Here is a 25389-nt window from a genome sequence, read left to right as displayed (position 1 = left end):
ATTTACTTTATGTTAACATCTAGTATCAGTGTTGTTTTCAAAGGAAAAATTTTTTCTGTTGATTCCTTGTCCTGAGTATAGTGTTGGTACATCAGTTAGTATAAAGATTCTAGAGATAAGTTCTTTCCATTTTCTTTATTAGAGGATTGGTTTACTTTTTCTTTTATACTTTATTATTATATTAATAATGATACTAACACAATAGTGCTTACTATACTACAGTTATTGTTTTACATATTTTAACTCATTTGATTCCAAATTTGCTGTAAGAGATTGGCAATGATATAGTTCCCATTTTACATATAAGGAAACCAAGGATCATCATATTGAATATCATGTAAAACAAAAGAGGCAAGCTAGGATTTGAAGACATAGTCTGTTTTTAGTGCTAACCACACTGCCTCTCACGTGTCAGTTTTCCCTTGATGCACATACATGTGAGCATGCAAAAACAACTCAGTAATATGGATCTAATAAGGAGTAAGAATAACAGGAAATTCTGGGTCTAGTCATATTTCTTCTTCTACAACTCTTCCTTGCTTGTTTAAAGATTTACAGTGATTTTTTGTGTATATTATGTATACATATGAAAGTGATTTATGGGTTTGGAATGAATTAATTTTTGTGTGAGGTAAATAAAAATGTTCTTTTTCTATGCTTAAATTTCATTCAATTTTGTTCTATTCTTAATAGTGAAAAGTGGCTTTTTTGTCATTTGCTATGTTTTTACAAAAATGTTTTTGTGACGGGACTTTCTTTTTGTTAATTCTGCATAATTTTAATAATACTAGTTTATGTATGTGTAGCAGTAAGATATTTTGTTATTTCTATAAGAGAATATTTACTTTTTAATATGGACTTAAAATATTTCTCAGCCTTTATTTCATGAAGGTAAAATTTACTGGAAGCACCATTAATTATAATTAACTCTGAATGCTTTTGCATTTATAAACAGAATTACTACATGAGACAGAAAAATTAATGAAGGAAAAGCTAGAATTGCAGTGTCAGGCTGAGAAAGTACATGATGAACTTCAAAAACAAATGAAAGCTTTGGAAATAGATGTTGAAGAGCAAGTCAGTTGGTTTATAGAGATGGAACAAGAAAAAAATGCTGAAGTAATGGATTTAAGACAGCAAAACCAAGCACTGGAAAAGCAATTAGAAAAAATGAGAAAATTTTTAGATGTAAGTATTTGCAATTTGATATTGATTTTTCTCAGTAGAATACTATGTGATACTGTTCTATATTATTTTAACTTTAAATTATAGGGACTCTTAATATTTTTGCTTATGTGTGTATTCCACCAATGGAGAGAGTATTCCAATAATTTATTATGTAACAATCAAAATGAAAATAGTAAAACTAGGGCAGGGAATGTAGCTCAGTGGTAGAGTACTGTTTAGCATGAATGAAATGAGGCCGGCCCTAGGTTGAATCACCAGCACCAAAAAAAAAAAAAAAAACCCTAAACAACAACAAAACTTGTGCCACTAGCTTGTGAATAAGCCCTACTAGTTAACGTTCCAAAATTCATAGTTAATCTTCTACTAGTCTCTCATTTAATCAGTAGTCAAAGCAGGTAGGAATTCCAAGAGCTAATTGTCTACCATTGTGTCCACCTCAAAAGGTGTGAACACAGGTAACAACAGTGTGGCACTTGGACTGGAATAGTTGCCAAGCTTCCATTGCTCTCTTCCAAAAAGATGTTAAATCTTTAATTTCACATGGATATTCTTCTTTAAGATTTCTTATAAGCCAGATTTTCTCTTCACATATCAGAGAATTAGAGTCTTATACTATTTATAATTTTAGGTATAAAACTTAAGATTATAAGAAATTGATTTACCAGACAGTTTGTTTATTTGCTTAATGACTGAGTTAGCAGTGTAATTTCTCCATTGTACAAGTACATTCATTGATGGAGGAGAATTATTTCATTCTGAGTTTAACATTACCTAAATGAAAACAAATGTACTTCAAATAAATTTTAAGTATTTAAATTTTGTGGAAGAACCCAAATAGGTAATGTGTCATACCAAAAATATTTTTGAATCTTTGTGATTCCATGGTCATCAGTCCTTTCTTTTCAAACAAACTTAACCTATAACTAAAGAGAGATAATCGGTTTAATAAATATTGTTTCTTCAATTACTATTGTTTTTATTATTGTTCAATTTCAGGAGCAAGCCATTGACAGAGAACATGAGAGAGATGTGTTCCAACAAGAAATACAGAAGTTAGAACAACAACTTAAGGTTGTGCCTCGAATCCAGCCTGTTGGTGAACATCAAACTAGAGAGGTAAGAATTTTATTGGTATTGCCTATTTTTATCTTGAGTGTGAAGTAAGAGTTACATTATGAAAAACTTAAAAGTGAATAAGGTATAAATCTTAAAAATCAGGACATTGAATGTTACTTAAATGTGAGGAGGTCATTAACCCTAAAAAATGTTTATATTGGACTAGGGGTTATAGTTCATGGTAGAACACTTGCCTAGCATACCTGAAGTCCTGGATTTGATGCCAGCACCATCAAAAACAAAAAACAAAACATAAAAATGTTGTACTTAAATTTGGAATTATTTCCATCTTTATATATTTTCTAGTATTTTTTTTAAAGAGAGAGGAGAGAGAGAGAGAGAGAGAGAGAGGGAGAGAGAGAGAGAGAGAGAGAATTTTAATATTTATTTTTTAGTTATCGGCGGACACAACATCTTTGTTGGTATGTGGTGCTGAGGATCGAACCCGGGCCGCACGCATGCCAGGCAAGCACGCTACCGCTTGAGCCACATCCCCAGCCCTATTTTCTAGTATTAAATAAACTTCTCTGCCTAGTTCTCTACTCCCATCCCAACTAAACTGATAATTCTCTGTAGTCACTCTTTACTAATTATTTCCCTTTCTCTTCTCTTTTACAGTCCACTACAATGAAGTTTCCAACATCTTTTTCTTGGAATTTTATACCCCTTAGTATATTTAAACTGTTCCTATGAAGGTTACCCAAAGCCTCTTGGCTGTATCTAGTAATCACCTCTCTGTCTTTAATACTACTCAACCATTTAGAGACACTCATTACAGTCTTCTATAAGTATCGCCTTCTCTTGACTGCTGTGACACACCTACTGTAGAGTGTGGTCTCTCTCCTCCAGTATTTATTTGTCTTCTGCCTACCCAAAATAAATGAGGGGTACCTCATGACTTAGTCTTAGAGTCCTCGTTCTTCTGTTTTTACATTTTCTTCCCAGTCATCTGTAAATTGCCCCACAGATGTTCCTTTATTCCTAACATCTCTGTTGAACTCTGTACTTGAATTTTCAACTGCCTACTCCGTCTCCACGTAGATGTCTCATTTTTAACATATCCAGGAATCATATTCTTGGTTCCTGAATAGCCTTTATCAAAAAGACAAGAATAAAATTATTCCTTCTTCATCTCAATAAATGTTGTGCCTTCTAAATCATCTTTGCTAAGTTCTAGAATTCTTCCTCAGTCCCACTCCTTCTCAGCCCTGATCCCAAACCATTAATGGATCAGATTTATACTATATCTTTTTATTCTTTTCAGCTTTATTCATTTCCCTGTGTCTTAGTTGTCATTATTATTTGCCTATATGTGTGAGGTAGCCTCCTGACCAGTCTCCCTGCTTCTACTCTGTCACTCCCACTGTCCATTTTCCTCATACAGAAAACTCTACATTTATTAAACAAATGCTACATGGGAAATATTATACATATTTATACGTATATCACTTATATATATTTCTAAAGATGGCTTATCCCGGTTATAAAGAGATTGTGCTTGAGATAAGGCAATCCCAGTGTGGATCATGGCTGTGCTATGTAGTAGATGTGTGACAGTAACTAAGCTACTTAACCTTTTAAATCTATTTATTCATTTCTAAAATAAAGACAGTAATAGCTCCCACTGCATAGCAGTATTAGTGTGGCCCTTAGTTAACACTTAAATTCAACTACTATTATTTCTGAAAATAATTTTATTGCTGAAAATTATCTACAATTTCTAAGAAGTTTACTTGATTCATTTCTCTTAAAAGTACCTCAATGAAGTATAAAATGCCTATAAGTTCATTGTAATGAAATTTTAAATCTGCTAGAATAGCAGAAAAGTCATCATTCCCCTTGTTTGTAGTCATTGCCCTTATTTCTAACAAATGTATTTTTAGCTTTTGAAAAACAGTGACTTATTCATTGAAACTCAAAAGATAATTCAAGATCTAGAACTTTGACTGCCATTTTCTACTATATAATTTTTTAAAAAATATTTGAAATTTGACCTATCTCATTCATGAAACTTTAAGGTATGTTTGAGTTTCCTCAGGAACATTGTGACCCATTTGTTCTCTGCTTACCCTGCCAGAACTAATCCCAGCTTCTGTTTTTCTGAAGACCCAAAAATTCCAACTGTGAAAACATTATAATATGCCATTTCATTGTACCTGTTTTATAGCCTTTTCTTATGAACTTAATCCAAAACTTAGTCAACCTATTATTCTCAGTAGCTTTATTACTGTTAAAATTTAATCCTGTAATTATAATTAAGCTTGCATTTTTTAATGTTCTGAATAATGATTGTCATTTTGTATAATTGCCTCCAAGTATTTCACTGAATAAAGGCAGTATTCTTTTATTTCTTACCATCACTTATCTTTTTAGGAACTTCCTCTCCCTCTTGATCAGAACTAATTTCATAAATTATCTTATTAATCCTTCCTGTATTCTTCTATCCCAGAGCCACTGAATTGAAGGCACTTGCATATCAGTCTTCAGGGATAAGTTCTGGGATGTGTCATCATTTATTTTGGATGCAGGAGAAACTATTAAGACACTAAATGTACAGCTCTCTCTTACCACCCATCCTCATCTCTATTCTGGGATGGTGCAATGTATAGATTGAAAGTGCTTTGTAAATAACTATTATCAAAAAATAATTCATGAAAGATTTTTTTTCAGGTTATCTTACTTCACATTCTGAGAGCAAGTCAGTAAGTACTCTACAAATTTGCCATCTTTAAGGTCATAGGTCTTAGTATGATTGTACCATTACTAGATAATTCAACATTATTCAAAATGTGGTTTTCCCCTATTCCTAGCTAAAGTCTTAGTCTTAAGAGAAAGAAATTTTTCTAAAAAGGGTTGAGCAAAAGCAATATTTGTTGTTTACTAGTGCTGCCTAGTTCTTATCAACTTGGGAACTATCAACCTTTGTTTGAGATAATAGTTGCTATCCTTATAAAAAATGAAATTAATATAGCATTTCAAAATGTTTTTTGAAAAAAATGATTTTTGAGATGAATTAAAAGTTATGAACTTTTCAAATTTTTAGATTTTTTTTGTTTATTATATTTTCAGGTTGAACAGTTAACAAATGATCTAAAAGAAAAAACAGACAAGTGCAGTGAGCTGCTTCTATCAAAAGAACAGCTTCAGAGAGATGTACAAGAGAGGAATGAAGAAATTGAAAAGTTAGAGTTCAGAGTGAGAGAACTGGAACAAGCCTTACTTGTTAGCACAGACAATTTTCAAAAGGTGTGACATTTTGAGTTAACTTTATTAAGTGTTTTAATGAAGAAAAGTTTGATACACAAACATCAGAGCTTGAATAAGAAAGCTTGAGGGTGGGGGCAGATGGGAAAGAGCCTTCATTTTTATCTGAGAAATGCATTTTAAGTGTCAAAAGTTCCTGTTTGACTCTATGAATGTATTCAAGACTGACAGTAACTTTTTGATATTCACTAATGTAGAGTTTGTCCTCCTAACTGGTCAGAGAGAATTGCTACTTATCCAAAAGGAAACACGAACACACACACACACACACACACTCTGAATAATCAGTATTTAATGTCTGAAAATTTGAGAACATTCTTATATATTTAAAGGTAGCGGACCAGAAACAATTTGGAGCCTTAGAAGCTAAAGCAGAATTGTCTCTAGAAGTGCAACTGCAAGCTGAGCGAGATGCTATCGACAGAAAAGAGAAAGAGGTAAGGACTTTTTTTTTTCTTTCGTGTGTGTGTGTGTGTGTGTGTATTAGATGTAGATGGGCAAATATCTTTTGTTTTATTTACTTACATGGTTCTGAGGATTGAACCCAGTGCCTCACACATACTAGGCAAGCGCTCTACCACTTTATTTTTAAATGACAAAATATGTTTTGAGTTATTTTAAAATCAGTTACCTTGAAAATATCATTTGAACAAAATGAAGTTTGTGGTCTAAAACCAAAGTATAGACTTTCTCAATTCAGTGCCTAAATTGATCTTCAAGACAATAAACATGTGAATTGATAAGCTTATGAAGGAAGTTTATTCCAGGTTGAGAGGATAACTAGTGTGAGCACTTTGAAGCAAGAAGAAATTTAGAGAGGGAGAAAGGATAATTTAGCAGGTATGGGCTGAATGAAGAGGACAGTGGAGAAATGTAGTAGTTAGGACAAAAGGCAGCATCTCTTTTCTCCTGTTCGTGCTATGGGCATTGAGTTTTTGCTCCTCTCTACTGTGAATTTGGGTTTGCTTGCTTTCCTTTTTCTTTTTAAACTTTTCCCTGAGAATTGATAGTATTGTTTTACAACATATGAAGCTTGTGCTTAAAAGATTAATAATGAACTAGGAATGGGAATTTAGCTCAATGTGGGTTTGAATCTGCAGCACCACAAAATAATAATAACAAGAAAGTAACTATAAAGTTATCCTGTGTTGCCCTTCTCCCTCCTTCTTAAAGAGAAGGATCCAATTAGGCATGGTGGTGCATGCCTGTAGTCCCTGCTTCTCAGGACTCTGAGGCAGGAGAATGAATCACTTGAGCCAAGGAGGTTAAGGTCAGCCTAGGCAACATAATAATACCCCTGTGAGAACAAGAAAAGAAAATTTACCTTTAGAGCTATAGTAATTTTAACTTTCTTTGTCTACTAGTAGTTTTCCTAAAACATATAATACTCAACATTGTATAGTATTAAATAATTTTAAATGTTTAAAATGTTTTTAATTATGTTTTTGTCTCTTTCCATAGAATTTTTCTCAGAACATTTAAATTTATTTTAACAATTACTTATTTTGCTTAAATATTGTAGAAGTATTTGGTAATAAGTACTTGGAAATCTGTTTACAAAACTAATTTAGACATCAGCTAAAATGACGGTTCAGTGAATTTGTAGTTCAAAGAAGAAAAAAGGAATCCATAGAAATTACTATAGTTGAAATGATCCATGAGAAGGATCGTTTTCCCATTTTTATGTAACATCTGAGAAGTTCTTGTTTATTAAGTTTGGAGTTTTCATGGAAGCAGTGAGCACATTTTTTTTGTGTGTAACTATTTCTGTATATTTGAAAGGAATTAATACTTAATGATTTATCTTAAATACTGAATAATCTCCTCCCCCAAAAAATGAACCTTCACAACTGGATCTAAAAGTAGTGGTAGTTGATTAAGGATACTTGATGTAGCTTACTAGTTGTTTCTCTTCATTTGTGTGTGTGTTCTGGGGCTCAAAGGGCCTCACACAAGCATTCCATCACTGAGTTATTTCCTTAGCCCTAATTCTATACATACACACACACACACACACACACACACACACAGGTTTTTTTGTTTTTGTTTTTGTATTTTGAGATGGAAGCCATTAAGTATAGTGCCAGGCTGACTATAAACTCCAAATTACAGGGTTCAAGCAATCCTCTCACATCAGCTTCCTGAGTAGCTGGAACTACATTCATGTGCCACCATGCCCTATTATTTTTATTATCATTTGAATGTAATATATATCTACTAACACCTTAATTTCCTGAATTAAGTTTCTAATAAACATCTACCTTTTACTCAGGATCATAGTACTAGTAGTACAGAACTATAAGAAACCATAGAGAGAGCATCTGTTAACTGACTTTCAGTTTTTGCAGATAGAGACCCAGAGCCAAAGATGTTGAGTGAATATATACAAATTAAAATAACAGCTGACCTTCATTTACTTGCTTTAAATAACTATAATGAGTATTCTATCAGAACTCACTCCCTTACCTATAACTGAATAATGAGAGGTATGAATGTAGAATTAAAGCATATGTCTTTTAATGAAAATAACTTAAGCATTCTATCCTGAAAACTAGGCAAATGTTTTCAGATATCCTATTGAGTATAAACATAAAGATATCTTTATGTATCATTATAGTTGAGACGTTCAAATACTCCTAAAACCTAGATTTGTATAAAACATTTTTTGAAAGTTCATTAGACTATTTAGAAATGTGGGATGAATAAAAAGAAGAAAACAGCTTCTTATAGGAGAAGGAAATATTGTGGAGACAATAGTTATTTTGAGAAAAGGATCAGTAAGTTTTAGCTCTCTGTAGAACTAATGAGCTCTAGTTTACAGATAGCAATAGTAAATAATAGTTAACTTTGCTGAGGGCTGAGGGCTAGAAAGTATATTAAATGCCTTGTCCCATTAACCCTTAACACTCTCCCTGGGAATAGATTCTGTTCTAAAATCTCCTAATTTGCCAATGTGTGACCTGATCCTCAAGAGAGGTTAGTACTTAGTACAGACAGAAAGAACTGATTCTGGAACCCTATGATGCTATGATGCCAGAACACTGAATATATTTTGCTTGTTAGTGAAAAATGTTAAAGACTGTCATTCAACATTTATTATTAAGCTGTTTCTGAATGTAGAGCACTTTTGTTCAGTTGTGAAATCAACACCAGACTTCAAGGAATATGCTATCTAATTAGTGGAACATATATAAGTTTTTTAACATTTTTTTAAGTTGTTGATGGACCTTTATTTTATTTTTTGATTATATGTGGTGCTGAGAATCGAACACAGTGGCTCACACATGCCAGGCAAATGCTCTACCACTGAGCCACAACCCCAGCCCCTATACTTTTTTTTAAGAGAAAAAAAACACAAAATAAAATAAGACTCAAATAGGTACAAATCAGTGTCATCCAAATAGTCTAGATATCAATTGGTAGATAAGTAAAACAAGTTTAAACCTTTCTAATGTTCTGGTTTGGGTGTTGTTATAAGACAGCCTGAAACTAGAGTCTGCTTGAATAACAAGAATGTTCCATAGTGTCATTTGGAGAAACTAAAGTCTGATGTGATGTCTAAAGTTCAGCTACTTAAAATAAAAAATGTTAGTACTTTAAACCAGTCCTTCTCTGCATATGAATCAGCTGGGGATCTTGTTAAAGTGCAGGTCTTTTTTTTTTAATCTTTTTTTTTTAAATTTTTAGTTGTAGAGAAACTAAATACCTTTTTTTTTTAATGTGGTGCTGAAGATCAAACCCTGTGCCTCACGCATGCTAGGCAAGCGCTCTACCACTGAGCCACAACCTCAGCTTCCAAAATGCAGCTCTTGAGTGCAGCACAACATTCTGTGCATCAAACGTGCTCTCACATGATGCCTATTCTGCTGCTCCAGAGACTACACTTTGAGTAGCAGGGCTTTTAAGACATAGAGCTAAGAATTTGACTACTAAGTGATATTACAAGGAAAAAAAAAGGTCATGTGAGGTGGGGCAGCAATTTTACTTAAATAAATATGTGTATGTTGATTTTATAATACCTTGTCATTAAAATTTGTTATAGAAGAGAATAGGTGTAAATACTGTCATATAACTTTGAAGAAGATACAGTCATCACAATTTTCAATAAACTAACCTTGAAATTATATATGTACAACCACTAAATGTATTTTAGTGTCTACAGAGTTCAATATCAGTGTTACAAAAAAAATTTAAGTAGAGGTCTTAGACATTAGTTATTAGAAACAGGATAAATTATAGTTTAGGACTGGAACTCCCCAGGTTCAAAAGGTGGTTTCACCACATAGTAGACATGTGACCTCAGGACAAGTTACTCCTTGCTGTAACTCCCTTCCTCAGTTCTGAAATGGGGTTAATCATAGAATAGAGCTCCTAAGGTTGTTACAGGCTTTTTAAAAAATAACAATATATAAAGTACTTTGTACCCATGCCTAGCAGTAATTCTCTATAAATAATAGCCATTATTTAGTATTGATACCATTTCTGTTTAAGAAATATTAGGCTGATTTTTTTTCCCTGCTGATTTCTTTTTTTAGGCTGATTTTTAAGGCCTTGCCTTGCCTGTGCTAGAATGATTCTAATTATGTGATGTATCAGTATATAAGCAAGATATGCCCCTTTTCAACTTTAAGGCACTAAATGATTTAAAGTTGGCTCTGAGCCAGTTACTACTAAACACTGCTTCTGCATCTTAGGTTGCTGTTAATGCAACATTTTTGATCATCAAGTAAATATATGTTTATAAATTCATTTATTAAATATTAAGTAGCTGTGAAGCAGTGAGCTAAAGTGATTGCTAATGTCCTCAAACCCATTTTTTTAAATAGAGCAATAATTAGCTCTTAATATTCGTCATCAGGTTCATTTTTTTTTTTTTGGATAACCATCAAAGAGGATTATTTTACTTTTATTACTAATAATCTATCTTCAAAAATTAAATTTCTGTTTTCCTATAAGTAAGAGCTCTCTGGTTTTCTACTAAAATTATTTTGTTAACTTACTCTGCAATTCAGACCTAAGGATCTCTTGACCTTATTGTGTATCTCTGCTTCCATCTGCTTAATCAAACCACAAAGCAGCCAGGGCATTCAATGGATTATAATTAGATATTTGTGGGACTATATTAAGTTAGTTTTATTTGATACTAGAATAACTGAATTAATTCTACAATTTTTCTAAGCCTTTCAATAGCAACTAACTTAATTTTAACTGAATTTAACATAAGAGTTAGCATGTGGACTGCTCCTTTCTGTGACTCTTTCTGCTTAGGGTAGAAAATGTTTCCTGGTGTCCTTCTTTAAGGTGTCTTCTAATTGGGCAAGATGGTTTAAGAATGTGCAGTGTGACAGGCACGGTGGCACACACCTATAATCCCACAACTCAGAAGTCTGAGGCAGGAAGATTGCAAGTTTGAGGCCATCCTCAGCAACTTAGCAAGACCCTAAGCAACTTACTTAGCATGACTCTATCTAAAAACTATAAAATGAAAAAAAGGGCTGGGGATGTGGTTCCATGATAAAGCTCCCTTGGGTTCAGTCCCCAGTGCCAAATCAAAAACAAAATAAACAAACCAAAAAACAAAAACAAAAAAAGAATGTGCAGTGTGAGCATGTCTAGGAACCATACAGGTATGGCTGGCTTAGAAAACCACTTTCCTTTATTCTTATGAATTAAGCATATGTACTTTGTAAAGCAAATACAACATTCTTTTTTTAAAATTTTTTTTAGTTGTAGTTGGACACAATATCTTTATTTTTATGTGGTACTAAGGATCGAACCCAGTGCCTCACATGTGCACAGCAGGCGCTCTACCACTGAGCTACAGCCCCAGCCCCAACATTCTTAATTCTATCTTGACAAACATCTGTGTAAAGATTTTTTTCTTTACTTTTCATAATTTTGATATTAAAGATAACAAACTTAGAAGAACAACTAGAGCAATTTAGAGATGAGCTTGAAAATAAAAATGAAGAAGTTCAGCAACTACATATGCAATTGGAAATACAGAAAAAGGAATCCACTACCCGTCTACAGGAACTTGAACAAGAAAATAAATTATTCAAGGTAACTATTTTAGAAAATTTTTTTTCTATAAAGAGATAATAAGTTTTGCTCCTATGTAGTTATAATAAACATTTACTAAGTCCAGATCTAAATAATACTCACTCAAAGAACACTAGCAAGCAAATAGATTTGCATGGAACTTATTTTCTGTTCATAATTAAATTTTTGAGATCTTTTATGAAAATATTTCAAGAATTATTGATCTACATTATGTCTAATTTTTTTACTTGTACATTGTAGGAAATGTATTTTTTATAAGACTTAATTAAAACAATGTTGTGAAAAATGCCATGTCATGAATACATCCAACTATGATGGTTATTTTTGTCACTAGGATGAAATGGAGAAATTGAGATTTGCCATGAAGGATCCTGAGGCTATCTCTACTCATGACCAGCATATGCTATTTGGGAAATTTGCTCAAATAATACAGGAAAAAGAGGTAGAAATTGATCAAAATGAGCAAATTAGAGACGTTCATCAACAAATTAGACTTACAACAGATAACAAGGTATACTCATTTAAAATTGGTTATTATCTGAAATCTAATATAGTTAAATAGAGTAATTAGCTTTGGATGCCATCTGTTATAGACTTAATTCAGTATTTTATCCTTTCCAATAAAATGTACTAATGTTGACATTTTCCTAATAGAGAATCAAATACTAAAAGCATAAGCCACTTATGTTTAATAGAACTTCCAGAATGATGTTCTAAATAAGGTCTTTGTTTGATGTGATAAGGGAGGTGTTGGTCTATATTGTTGGTCTATTATTGTAACATAATGTGTCTGACAAGCATACAGCTTTTGTGCCTGATCATCTTTAAGTTTTTACCCTAAAATAAAACAAAATTTTAAAATATGAATACATACTTTTCTGTGTTTCCCTTTTTCATTAACTAATAGGATTTTGAAGAAAAAAATGAACTGATAAGGGATCTTGAAGCCCAAATAGAATGTCTGAAGAGTGATCAAGAATGTTTGAAGAAAAATAGAGAAGAAGAAACAGACAAGCTCAATGAAGTGATTGAAAAACTTCAGGAGGAATTGTCATATATTGAACAGAATATGTTGGTGGATACCAGTTCCCCCTCAGAACAAGAGGACAGCTTGAAACATCAGTTAGAAAAGGTTATAGCTGAAAAGCTGGCTTTGGAACAGCAAGTAGAAATCACTAATGAAGAAATGGCCTTCACAAAAAATGTACTTAAAGAAACCAATTTTAAAATGGATCAGCTAACACAAGAATTAGTCAACTTGAAGAGAGAACATGACCCTAAGGAAAAAATCCAAAGTATACCAGATGAAAGTGTTAGCATGACTATAGATGATATCAGCAAAGACCAACCCGAACTGGAAGTAATCCATATTGAAGATGTTCTTAAACCCCCTGAGAACAAGATGTATCTCAGATCTTTTGAAGAAAGCACCAAAGTTTCCAGAAATTTGGAAACGAAACTGCTACAGCTTGAGAGCTCTGTTAGCGCAAAGGACTTAGAACTTATCCAGTGTTATAAACAGATAGAAGACATAAAAGAACAAGGCCAATCTGAAACAGAAATGCTTCAGAAGAAGATCGTAAACCTACAGAAAGTACTTGAGGAGAAAGTAGCTGCTGCTCTTGTAAGTCAAGTCCAACTTGAGGCAGTTCAGGAATATGTGAAATTCTATCAAGATAAAGGAGTAGATTCATCAGAACTTGAAAAGGAAAATATGCAGAATTTAAATCAAATAACAGAAAACAAGATGGAGTCAGATATGTCTGCATTAACCTTGAGAATATCAGACTTAGAAAGACAAGTGATTGAAATGCATACTACTTTGATTTCAAAAAAAGAACAAGTAGAAACTGCAGAGAAAAATGCTTTGGAAAAAGAAAAGAAGCAGATAGAACTGCAGAAGTTATTGGAGGACAGTAAGAAAAAACTTGAAGGAAAAGAAAGGAAAAGAAGCCCTCACGGAGATTTTGTTCTCAAGGTTAGTTTTATATTTGAGTTTTTCACATAAAATACCCTAAGAAACTCTTTTTTTTCCTTTGCTTATTAAGCTGATTGGTAATTTACTAAGTCAAACAGTTCTGCTGACACCTACCAATTTATACATAATGGGATTTTATTTTAAAAAATCATACTGTTCTTAAAGAACTTTAGACAAACTAAAGAATTTGTTTGAGCAAAAAGTGCTACATGCATTGTGCAACACTCAGAACCAGAAGAGATTCAAACAGTTTCACTGTGCAACAGTGGGTGGTATTTAGAGGCAGAACTCACAAATAAAATTCAGAAATTGCTTGATTAGTCATGGCTAGACCTTGTTTGGATGTGATTTGATTGGTTGATTTCCTATGATTGGCTGAAACATAGTTGCCTACTATCATTGGCTGAGACTTAGTAGTTGATTATACTCTGTTCATTTGATTTCCTACCAAGTTACATTGCAGACAAGTAACATTTCTTACACAGAAACTCAAGGTATAGAGACCAGATTAAATTTAACACTATAGGGTCATTTTATTATCACTAGAATAATGGGCCCAAATTATATTTTGTGATCTTCAAACATCTTTATTCAATCAGGGTTGTCATTAATTAGAATAGTTCAAATAAATATGGAAACATTAAATTTAGCAAATGTCCTCTAGAATTTCTGTGGATATTTTCCCCCTTAATGTACCTCTACTAAGTATGTTATGTCATCATCTCTTTTAAGTACCATAGTGCACCCCATAATCATCACCACCACAATAATGTATATTCATGAGTATTCTATACATTCTAATCTTGCACCGAAGACAGTTTATTAATAGATGATTTTTAATTAATACCAGCACAATTTTTTTTTTTTTTGGTTGGGGGAGAGCTTCATAAAATGGTCATACCACAATTTTGCAAAAACAATTTTGGCATAAAATCTGTGAAAGTTACGTAGGTGAGATACAATTATAAAAATATCAAAATATATTCATATTGAATTAATATGAGTAACAAGTTATTAGCTTGGCAAATTTTATGCCTCATAATAGATTTTATTCTTCTTAGGAAAAATTTGTAACTGACCTAAGTCTACTTACAAGATCAGAAATTGCAGTTATTTCTTAGTGTATGACAGACACGACAAATACTTTTTTCCTTCAAGTTCCCTCACTTAATAAACTTACAATTTCAAGTACCAGAAGTTCAGTCTTACCTGCCCCAGAAGATTAATTGATACATTGGGATTTTATGTCTACTTAATTTATATTGGCAAAGGATAATAATTTCATTCACTATACTTCTTCTTCCTAGCTCATTGGAATTGCATATTACTGTAGGTAATAATTATTAAAATATTAATATAACTTTTTAGGTATAACTTATAATAATTATCTTTGAGCTCATATCTTTTGAGGAAAGTAATATAAATATGAAACTTTTGAGTGGCACAAAGAATACTTTTATCAATAATTTATAAATGTTATATATATATAGCATGATTTGTTTTTCATTCCCAGAAAATCTTTCTTATTTCCTTAAGAATACAAAATGATAGTTCTTAAAATGTTTCACTATTTGTTGAAAGAGCATTTATCACTAAAACCCCTAGGCAGTCAGTCTTGGAAAAGCTTCATTAGAATGTGTAAATGCTTTGAACTTAGCTTTTTTTTTTTTAAAAAATGGTGTATTTCTTATGTTTTCTACTGTTATCCAGACAACTACTGAGTTAATAAATGCCAGTGGAGAAAGTGGATTTTTTGAAGAACTTGAGGCTCTTAGAATTGAGTTGGTGGCTACCAAAGAAGAACTTGCCACTTTCAAAGAAAGGACAGAAAAACTTCAAAAAGAGCTTTTGGTAAGACAAGTAACATAACTCCTAATTCATTCATTTCTACCCATCTTAATTCCCTTTCAAAATGTCCTATAGAAACAAGTCCAGAGCCATAACTTAAACTAAATTTACAAGTCTTTTTGAAAAATTCCATTGTTATAAATCTATTCATCATATCCTTGCTTGTTTTGCTAGGAATCTTTATATTAGAAGAATGCTTTTAATCTCTAGTCTTTTAGTAAAGGAAGTGAAAAACTGCTGTTAAAGAGAACTTAAATCCCTTGAGAAACAAAAGTAAAGGCTAATAAAATTATTTCAATTTTGTAGTAACCTGTGACCATACATACATGCGAAAGTATATATGTATTACAGTTTCCAAAGTGATTTTCCTATTATTCTGAGGCAAGTGAACATATAAATGAAATTATACTCTTTCCCTCTCCACTGTAAGTTCTTCATTTGATGTGCAAGATTTTCAACTTAATTTATCTGTGTTTCAGGTAAAAGAGACAAATATGGCATCTCTTCAGAGAGATTTAAGCCAAGTTAAGAATCAACTTGATGAGGAAAAAAAGAAATTATCCCACTTCTTAATAAAAGAGGATAAGTCTGAAGTACCAACAAACAGAAACATCTGCTTAGAGCCACTTCCTATTGAAGTAGGTAAAAACACTGCATCCCAAACGGACCAAATACTCAAGGTCAACATGAGCAACCAGACTCCACAAATTCTTGTTAAAAACGCAGGAATTCAAATTGATATACAGACTAGCTGTTCCTCAGAAAAAGTCTCTGAAATAATTAGGCAATTTACTGAAATAATTGAACACATACAAGAACTTCATGCCGCTGAAATTTTGGATATGGAATCCAGACATATTTCAGAAACTGAAACTTTAAAGAGGGAACATTATGTTGCTGTTGAGTTACTGACAGAGGAGTGTGGTACATTGAAGGCAGTGATACAGTGTCTGAGACCTAAAGAGGTATTTATTTTGTTGTTTTCATGTGGGGGGAGTTTCCACTGTTGTCAACAATCTGTTTTTAAGCAAAAATTTTAAAAGAAATTTGGGAAATATCTCTTCTTTATACTATTAGAATTTAAATTTCCCCATTGTATTAGATAATAGAGTTCTTATGTAAATTTGCAACTTGTTATGGTTCTTAAATAATAACTATCTCTTCTTACTATGGTAAAATCCATAAGGAAAAAATTATAGACTTGTTATAAATCATAGATAGTTTCATTTCAAGTATGCTTAGATTGAGTTTTTTTCTTTTTCTTTCCTTTTTTTTTCTTTTTACAGCATTATAACAGCAAAATAGTTCCTTGGGTTCTGTTTTTATTAAAACAAAAATATTTATGTATGTTGTTTCTTTTTTCTAATTAGGGATCCTTGATACCTGAATTAACGTATTCTAATGCTTACCAAACTAGAGAAATATATTCCAGTGGTAAGTTATATAAAATTCTGGAATGTTTATAGTATTTGATTAAAACGTGTTATTTTTGTTTGGAGAGGGTATGTTTTTTTATTTTTGTTTGTTTGTTTGTTTAACAACAAATGATTGTTTTCTTTATTTTAGATTCTGGATCAGACTGGAGTCAGGGAGTTTATCTTACACAAAATCAGGGATTTGACACAGCATCAGAAGGACGAGGAGAAGAAGGTGAAAATTTAACAGAATCATTTCCAAAGAAAATAAAGGTATATATTTTAATAAACTTAGCCTGTATAATTTCTATGTTGAACATTGTAGTTTATTTAAAGTTATATACTGGATCTCTGAAAAAACTTGTATAGCAAGAAATATTGAAGGAAGGGAGAGAGAGAGGGAGAAAATATGCTGCCCTCCACACCCTCCTTTCTTCCAGGATTAGTGAGTGACCAGATCTTTTTGTCAATTCTCTGTTAACTAGATATTGAGGAAAAAGGATGTTGGAAGTAGCATCCCTGGTTGCTCAAACAAAGTCTAGTACAGTCTACCCATCAAATAGAAGCAAAGAGTAGCACTCACCTCATGCTTCAAATGAAAACAGGCTAAAATAAATGACTTAAAAGAAAAAAAAATCCATGAGAATCTATTTCATTTTATTCCCATATTCCACAGATAATAAAATACAATATATTAAATAATTATGTTATGAAGATTTAAAAAAATAATTTTTATTATTGGTGTTTTTGTTTGCCAAAATTATAAAAGCAGTCTCAAGGAATGGAAGTTTTTCTCACAGTATTTCTTTTGGTCAAATCAGTGGCTAATCATTAAATCTGAAGGAACTTAAGAGATGAAACTGAAGGAACTTAAGAGATGAAAGCTATGGAAATCATAGACCATCTATTGCAATTGACTTAGCTCTCCAAAGGAAGAAGGCATTTAGTAAAGGTGCCTGGAGTTTCTTTTCTGCAGTTGCTTTTCTAAATCTATTTTGCTTCATAATGCTATATTGCTTAATATTTATTTTTCTTTGTAGCTCTCATTTTTTCAGTATTTGGAGGAGTGGTCATAACTTTGGCTTTTGGATTTTGGTTTCTAGGGATTACTGAGAGCTGTTCATAATGAGGGCATGCAGGTGCTTTCTCTTACTGAGTCACCATGTGGTGATGGAGAAGATCATTCTATTCAACAGGTTTCAGAATTTTGGCTAGAAGAGAGAAGAGCTTACCTTAAGATCATCTCATCTCTTAAGGATTTAATTACCAAAATACAAGTGCAAAGGGAATCTGAGGTACCCAAAGAATATTATATTCTATGTAGCATTGTTATTTTTAAGGACAATAATGAACTTTGTAAATTAAATTCTTTTTTATATGAATTTTCACATAAATTATTGTATGTATTTTTGAGTCTGAAAATACATACGTTCTTTTAAATACCTATTTTGGTTAGTGGAATGTTTTAAAAAACATGCTTATTTGAAACCTAACTTTTGTTATTTGTACTCTGCTAGGTTTATGATAATTCTCAATCTCATGAGAGCCTCCCGGACTGGCGAGGGGAATTTCTACTTGCTCTCCAACATGTTTTCTTAAAGGAGCGCAATGTTTTGCTAGCTGCATTTCAGACTGAACTGACAGCTCTAGGTACTAAAGATGCAGTTGGATTATTAAAGTGTTTGGAACAGCGAATACAAGAACAGGTATCAAAACAAAATTTTATTTTAAAGAATACTATTTTTAATAGTAATAAGAAAATCAGTTGCTGATTTGTTTTAGAGTCTTAATTTAAGTATGAAGATTAGCATTTTTAACAGGGGCCACTAGGAGTATTAAGGAGAAGAACATTACCTTTTGTCTTATATTAGAAAGTAAGAAAAACTTAAAATTAATGAGATAGTCCTCAAACGTGGAAAGTTAAAAAGAGCAGTAAAACCTAAAGAAAAGAGAAGGAATAAGATACAGTCACTTCTCATTATTTGCAGTAGTTATATTTTATAAACCTACAAGGAGTCATTGCTCCTGTGGGAAATACAGGAATAGATTATGCAAGCCTCAATCACAATATTTTCACCAACCAGTCAATACATGATCTTATTTTCTGTGTGGTTGTGTTTAAAGAAATCTTATATGGGGAGGGGAGAAGAGATGTATCTCAGTGGTAGAATGCTTGCCTAGCATACTCTTGGCCCTGGCCTCAGTACTCAGTACCATTAAAAAAAGAAAAAAAAATACTTTCTGTGTTGTATATTATTCATTAATGTTTAACACGGCAAAGAGCAATCATACAGAAGCTTATCTAACACAATTTTCTCCTTAAAGCACATCACAGATTTCTTGCACTTAGGAACACCAAGCCCTTCACTTGTGGGCCATTTAAAACCATGAAATCACAAATAAAAAGCACAATATGGAAAAACAAGTTACTAAACAGGACATTTGTGAACAATATGAGAGCTAAAATACAAAGGTAGAGTATGCCCTTGTTTAACTCAGCCAGGAACATGTGCATGAGGAAATTTAAATTTTTTACTACTCTAACTATGTCTGACAAAGCAATACAAGTATTGATTTGAGGGTTACAAAAACTTTTTATCAAGTAGACAAATCTAAAAACACAGGATCCATTAATAATGAGGATTAACTATAATAAAGTATAACCAGTACAATATAGAGGGTAAAACATTAAAAATTGGTTCCTTGAAAATGCTAATAAGAAAAATCTTTTCTGGAGAATTCATTATGATTTTTAAATGTTATAAATGAAGATGAGATCATAATTAAACATGCAACAAATAAAATAACAAAATATTATAAATTATTTTATTTATAAAAATTAAAAAAATGAGGTGAAATTTTTAAAAAATCACTTATCAAAATTCATGCAGGAAGAAATAAAATACCTGAAAAGACCTACAACAGAATCAAATCAGTAGTTAAAAATCTTCTCACAGGGCTGGGGTTGCAACTCAGTGTATATTGATGGATTAGATCCTTAGCACCACATATAAATAAATTAATTAAAGGTTTTTGGGCTGGGGATGTGGCTCAAGCGGTAGCGCGCTCGCCTGGCATGTGTGCAGCCTGGGTTTGATCCTCAGCACCACATACAAACAAAGATGTTGTGTCCGCCGAGAACTAAAAAATAAATATTAAAAATTCTTTCTCTCTCTCTCTCTCTCCCCCCTCTCTCACTCTCTCTTTAAAAAACAAAAAGTTAAAGGTTTTGTGTCCATCTACAACTAAAACAAAATTTTTTCAAATCTTCTCACAATACTTAGTACCCAGGACTTGATTTTTTTAAATATATTATCCATTAAAAAGAATTAGGAATCCTTTTGAATCTGGTGATTCCAAGAATAGAGTAGGAAGACAATAAGGTAAACCTGGAATCCCTCATTTTGCCAGCATGTAAAGAATTATTCAAAGAAATAAGGGAATATGACAGAAGGTCACAGAAGCCTGTTGAAGGTTCCCTCACTGGCCAAAGTTAGAAAATTAAAAGATCAAACAAAATGAAAGTGACAGATTTTAAAGTTAAGAGTAAAATAAGAATTCATGAGCTCATATAGATGGATATATATTATCACAGTTGAATGCCAGCTATTAAATGTAGAAGGAACAAAGGAATTATAAGATCATACTTTATTCAACAATATAGTAACAATCAATTCAGCAATAATCAACAGTGGATGCTAAAACTAATGTGAAAAAGTTGATAAGAAAAGTAAAATTCCTAAAAGAGCATTTTTAACTACAAAAGGAAAAACAGTAACTTTACACTGGAGAAACCTTGCAAACCCCACCCAAATGATCAGAATCAATATTACCAGTAATGAGGAAAGAAAGACATCGAGTACTTCCTAATACGAAGGAATTAATTTGTTGTACTTCTATGAAATGCATAATCAGAATCCACTTGGGGAAATATGAGACCACAACCAACTGAGGCCACCATGCATCTATTAGACTGGGCACAATAAAAAATAGTGACTCCACCAAGTGCTGGTAAAGAGGGAGAGAAACTGCATGTCACATACATTGCTGGTAAGCAGTGTAAAGTAGGACTGCTACTCTGGAAACTAAATCTGGCAGTGTCTTGTAAAGGTAAACGTACATCTGTTACACAGCGTAGCAGTCACACTTGTAGATATTTAATCAACAGAAATGAAAACTTGTTTCTATTTATGAACCTATTTATGAATGTTCACAGTAATTTTCTTTGTAATAATCAAATACTTGAAACAACCCAGATGTCTTCCAGTAAGTGAATGGATGGAGAAACTGTGATATATTCATACAATGAAATACTATTCACCAATTAAAAAAGGAACAATCAATACCCTAAACTTCCTGTGTGTTATGTAACTTCTAAAAATGACAAAATTATAGTGATAGAGAACATATCAGTAGTTGCCAGAGGTTAGGATTAGGGAGAGAGGGTAGGACTACAGAGTAGTCTCCGTGGTGATTGAAATAATTTGTACCCTTATTGTGGTACATATATATGAACCTGTTCAAGTGATGAAATTTCATAGTACTGTATGCCAAGAGAAAAAATGAGTACATGTAAACAAATGAAATTTTATTAAAACCTATAGTTTAAATAAAATTTTATCCATGTCAGTTTCTTAGTTTTGATAATGTGCTCTGATTATATAAGCTATTATTGGGGAAAGCTGGCTGAACCCCTCAAGTAGTTTGACTTACATTAGTCCAAAAAAGTTTTTTTTAAATTAATGGACATGTAACAAAATAACCTGTCTGTACTCTTTAAAAAATTTAAGATCACAAAAGACAAAGGAATGAATCACTTTTTTTTTCTTAAAGAACTTTTGGCAAAATTTGAATAAACTCTCTATACCAGATAATATTATGATAAGTTAATTACTCTTTTGATCATTGTACTGCAGTTATGTAAAAGAATGCTCTTATTTTTAGGAAATACACTACAGTATTTAGAGGTAAAGAAGCATCTATCTGCAAGAAATCTTCCCACATTTTAGACAAGAAAAATAATGAAATTTTTAAAAGAAAAAAAACTTTAGCATGTGTGGTTCATTTATTCTTCAGACTTCTGGTTGTTAATTTTATTATCTTTACAACTCTCTTCACTTGATTTTTTCTTTTCCTTTGTTACAAAAAGGGTATTGAATATCAAGCAGCTATGGAATATCTCCAAAAAATAGACAGAAGAAGCTTATTATCTGAAATTGAAGTACTACATGCTCAAATTAATGACAAGAAAATGACCTTGAAAAGAGAACAAGAAAATGATAAACCAAACCTAGGTATGTTACAAAACAGACTCATATAATTACACAAATGGGTGAAAATATTTCACTTTACATTATTATTACTCAGTTAAAACATTTCCTTTTAGTGGTATTGATTTCTCATTTTCATAACATTAATTATATTGATTACTGTAGTGGCTAGAGGACTGTCAAATTGGTTTTGAACAACTGTATCTAATTTTAAATACAGTAGCCTTACCTTGACCAAGTTAAACAAATTAATTTCATGGTCTCTTTTTGTTTGTTTGTTTGTTTTAATTAGTTATACATGACAGTAGAATTCATTTATGCACTTTGATATATCATGCATAGATGGGATATAATTTCTCATTTTTCTGAGTATACATGTTGAAGAATCATATTGGTCATGTAGTCACATATATACATACAGTAATAATATCTGTTTCATTCTACTATCTTTCCTATCCCCAAATTTCCTCCCCTCTTCTCCCATCACTTCCCTCTACCTAATCTAAGGTAACCCTATTCTTTCCTACTAACCCCCACCTTATTGTGAATTAGCATTCACAAATTAGAGAAAACATTTGGCCTTTAGTTTTATGGGATTGGCTTATTTTGCTTACCATGATATTCTCCTACTCCAACCATTTTCTGGCAAATGCCATAATTTCGCTCTTCTTTAAAGCTCTGAGTAATATTCCATTGAGTATATATACCACATTTTCTTTATCCATTCATCTGTTGATTGACACCTAGGTTGGTTCCATAGATAAGCTATTGTGAATTGAGCTGCTATAAACATTGATACAGCTGCACCACTATAGTGTGCTGATTTTAAGTCCTTTGGGTATATAAACCAAGGAATGGGGTAGCTGGGTCAAAGGGTGGTTCCATTCCCAGTTTTCTGAGGAATCTCCATACTGCTTTCCATAGTGGTTGCACCAATTTGCAGTCCCTCCAGCAATGTATGAGTGTATGCCTTTTCCACCACATCCTCGCCAACATTTGTTGTTGCCTGTATTCTTGATGATTGATTGCCATTCTGACAGGAGTAAGATGAAATCTTAGAGTAGTTTTGATTTGCATTTCTCTAATTGCTAGAGATGTTGAACTCTCTTAAAGCTGTACATTAAGAAAGGTGTTTTACATACTAGAGGATAACTACCTAAAGGAAAAGGAAATCCATAATGAAAGTAGCCATTTCTTTTTTAATCCCTCTTTTTAAAAATTTAACTATAACAACATACAGAAAAGTGAACAATTCAACTCTTCAGTATGACATTATTTTTTAAAATTTTTTTAATATTTATTTTTTAGTTGTAGTTGGACTTAATACCTTTTTTTAAATTTATTTATTTTTATGTGGTGCTGAGGATTGAACCCAGGGCCTCGCACATGCTAGGCGAGCACTCTACTGCTGAGCCACAACTCCAGCCCCAGTATAACATTATTATATGAATGTCTGTGGAGGAGACATTGCTTGTGTTAAGAAGTAGAACATTGCCCACGTCCTAAAGCCGCCCCCTCTTTAGTAACTTAGAGGTTATCCTGATTTTTCTTTAGTTTTATTACTAATTTATATATTCCAAAATCATATATGTTAGTTTTTCTATTTTTGAACTTTATCTGTATATTTTATGTCTTCTGTCACCTTCCTGAATTATCCCAACTTACTGCATTTATCTATAGTTCATTTTTGTTACCATATAGAATTCTCTTGTTTGGATATTCTACAACTTATATAATATTTCATTCTGTGGTTGATTAGATTTGGATTGTTTCTGCTTTTTAGCTATTAGAGTCAATGCTGCTGTGGACACTGTTGCAAAGTGTTTCTAATGCAGTTGTGCTTATGTCTTTCTAGGAGTGAAATTGCTGGGTCATAGGATTCATATCTTTAAATTTATTAGAGAACACCAAACTATTTTAAAGAGTAGTTTTGTTAGGGGCTGCGGTTGTGGCTCACAGGTAGAGTGCTCACCTAGCACATTGGAGGCCCTGGGTTTGATCCTCAGCACCACATAAAAATAAATAAAATAAAGATATTGTGCCCAACTACAACTAAAAAATAAATATTTTTTTAAAAAGTAGTTTTGTCAATTTGTGCATGCACTAGCAGTATGTGAGAGTTATGTTATATACAACTTTGCCAACTTTCCAATCTGTTTGGTGTGCAGTACATAATTGTAGTTTTAATTGATTTTAATTATTCAAGTGGCTTAGTGCTTTGTCATATGATTATCAACTATTTGGATTATTGTTTTTGTGATACACTTGCTTGGATCTTTTCCCCACTTTCTGATAAAAGTCTATTTAATTTAACTATAAATGGAAATCGTTATTAAATTCTTATCGTATCTATTGAGGACACATGCATCTTTAGTAACTGTTTCATGTAGTGATGATAGAAACACCTGTGCTTTTGCAGACTTTAAAATCACAACACAAGCTCAAAATTTGTCATTGAAAAGCTGAATCATGTTAAAATTCTTCAGAGAAAACAGGTATAATAAGTTAAATTAAACATATCCCTGTAGACAAAGGCTTAATTGAAAAGTTTTAAAGGTAATTAATATTGTTTATATAGAATGCTATTGAAGTCTTATCTCTGTAGATTCATGTTTATATGTGTAAATTATTAACCTCTACCCCTAAGAAATAGTTTTAAAAGCTAAATTAACATGATTATCATCTAAAGTCAATGTTATGTCCTTCTTGTAATATCATTCTTACTAATTGTAATGTCTATTGATGAACTTTGCTAGAATATTAAGTAAAAACTTTTCTTATTAAATATGTAGTGTTACATATTTATGGTGGGATAGAAAAACAAGAGAGTAAAAATCACATCTTGAGTCACATAAATCCTAAAATAATGACTATTTAACACCCAAGTAAATATGTCTACAGACCTTTTCAATGTCCATATGTACATAAGTATATTTTTTGTCATAAAAACAGGATCCTGATGCATATTTTGTAACCTGTTCTTATTTAACATGTATAAGATTTTAGTTCGGGGATTGAACTCAACCACTGAGCCCTCTTTTATATTTTATGTAAAGACAGAGTCTCACTGAGTTGCTTATCACCTCACCATTCCTGAGGCTGGCTTTGAACTCATGATCCTCCTGCGCCACTAGGATTACAGGCTTTCACCACACACCTGGCCGAGATTTAAATTCTTGAGTTTGTTTTCATTGTAACAAATGTGTATTATGGAGGTTTTGGTTCGTTTTTATTGAAACAAACAAGA

General features: G+C 32.2%; 1 pseudogene across 1 annotated transcript in view; it reads left to right on the top strand.

Moving 5' to 3' along the window:
- LOC308640437 (A-kinase anchor protein 9-like) overlaps nt 1-23972 on the top strand; it is an 87242-nt pseudogene extending 63270 nt beyond the window's left edge. Inside the window, exons 20-34 of the transcript XR_014024359.1 lie at nt 956-1188; nt 2185-2304; nt 5374-5550; nt 5901-6005; nt 11479-11631; nt 11966-12142; nt 12539-13609; nt 15320-15460; nt 15937-16422; nt 16828-16891; nt 17024-17145; nt 17976-18167; nt 18390-18578; nt 22022-22166; nt 23926-23972. The product of XR_014024359.1 is annotated as an A-kinase anchor protein 9-like (transcript). The remainder of the gene's footprint in view (nt 1-955; nt 1189-2184; nt 2305-5373; nt 5551-5900; nt 6006-11478; nt 11632-11965; nt 12143-12538; nt 13610-15319; nt 15461-15936; nt 16423-16827; nt 16892-17023; nt 17146-17975; nt 18168-18389; nt 18579-22021; nt 22167-23925) is intronic.
- The last annotated feature ends 1417 nt before the right edge of the window (nt 23973-25389 follow it).

Source organism: Spermophilus citellus (assembly GCF_964194105.1).
Source record: "Spermophilus citellus genome assembly, contig: SCAFFOLD_58, whole genome shotgun sequence".
NCBI classification, from domain to species: domain Eukaryota; kingdom Metazoa; phylum Chordata; class Mammalia; order Rodentia; family Sciuridae; genus Spermophilus; species Spermophilus citellus.
This window is presented reverse-complemented; position numbering and strand designations above follow the sequence as displayed.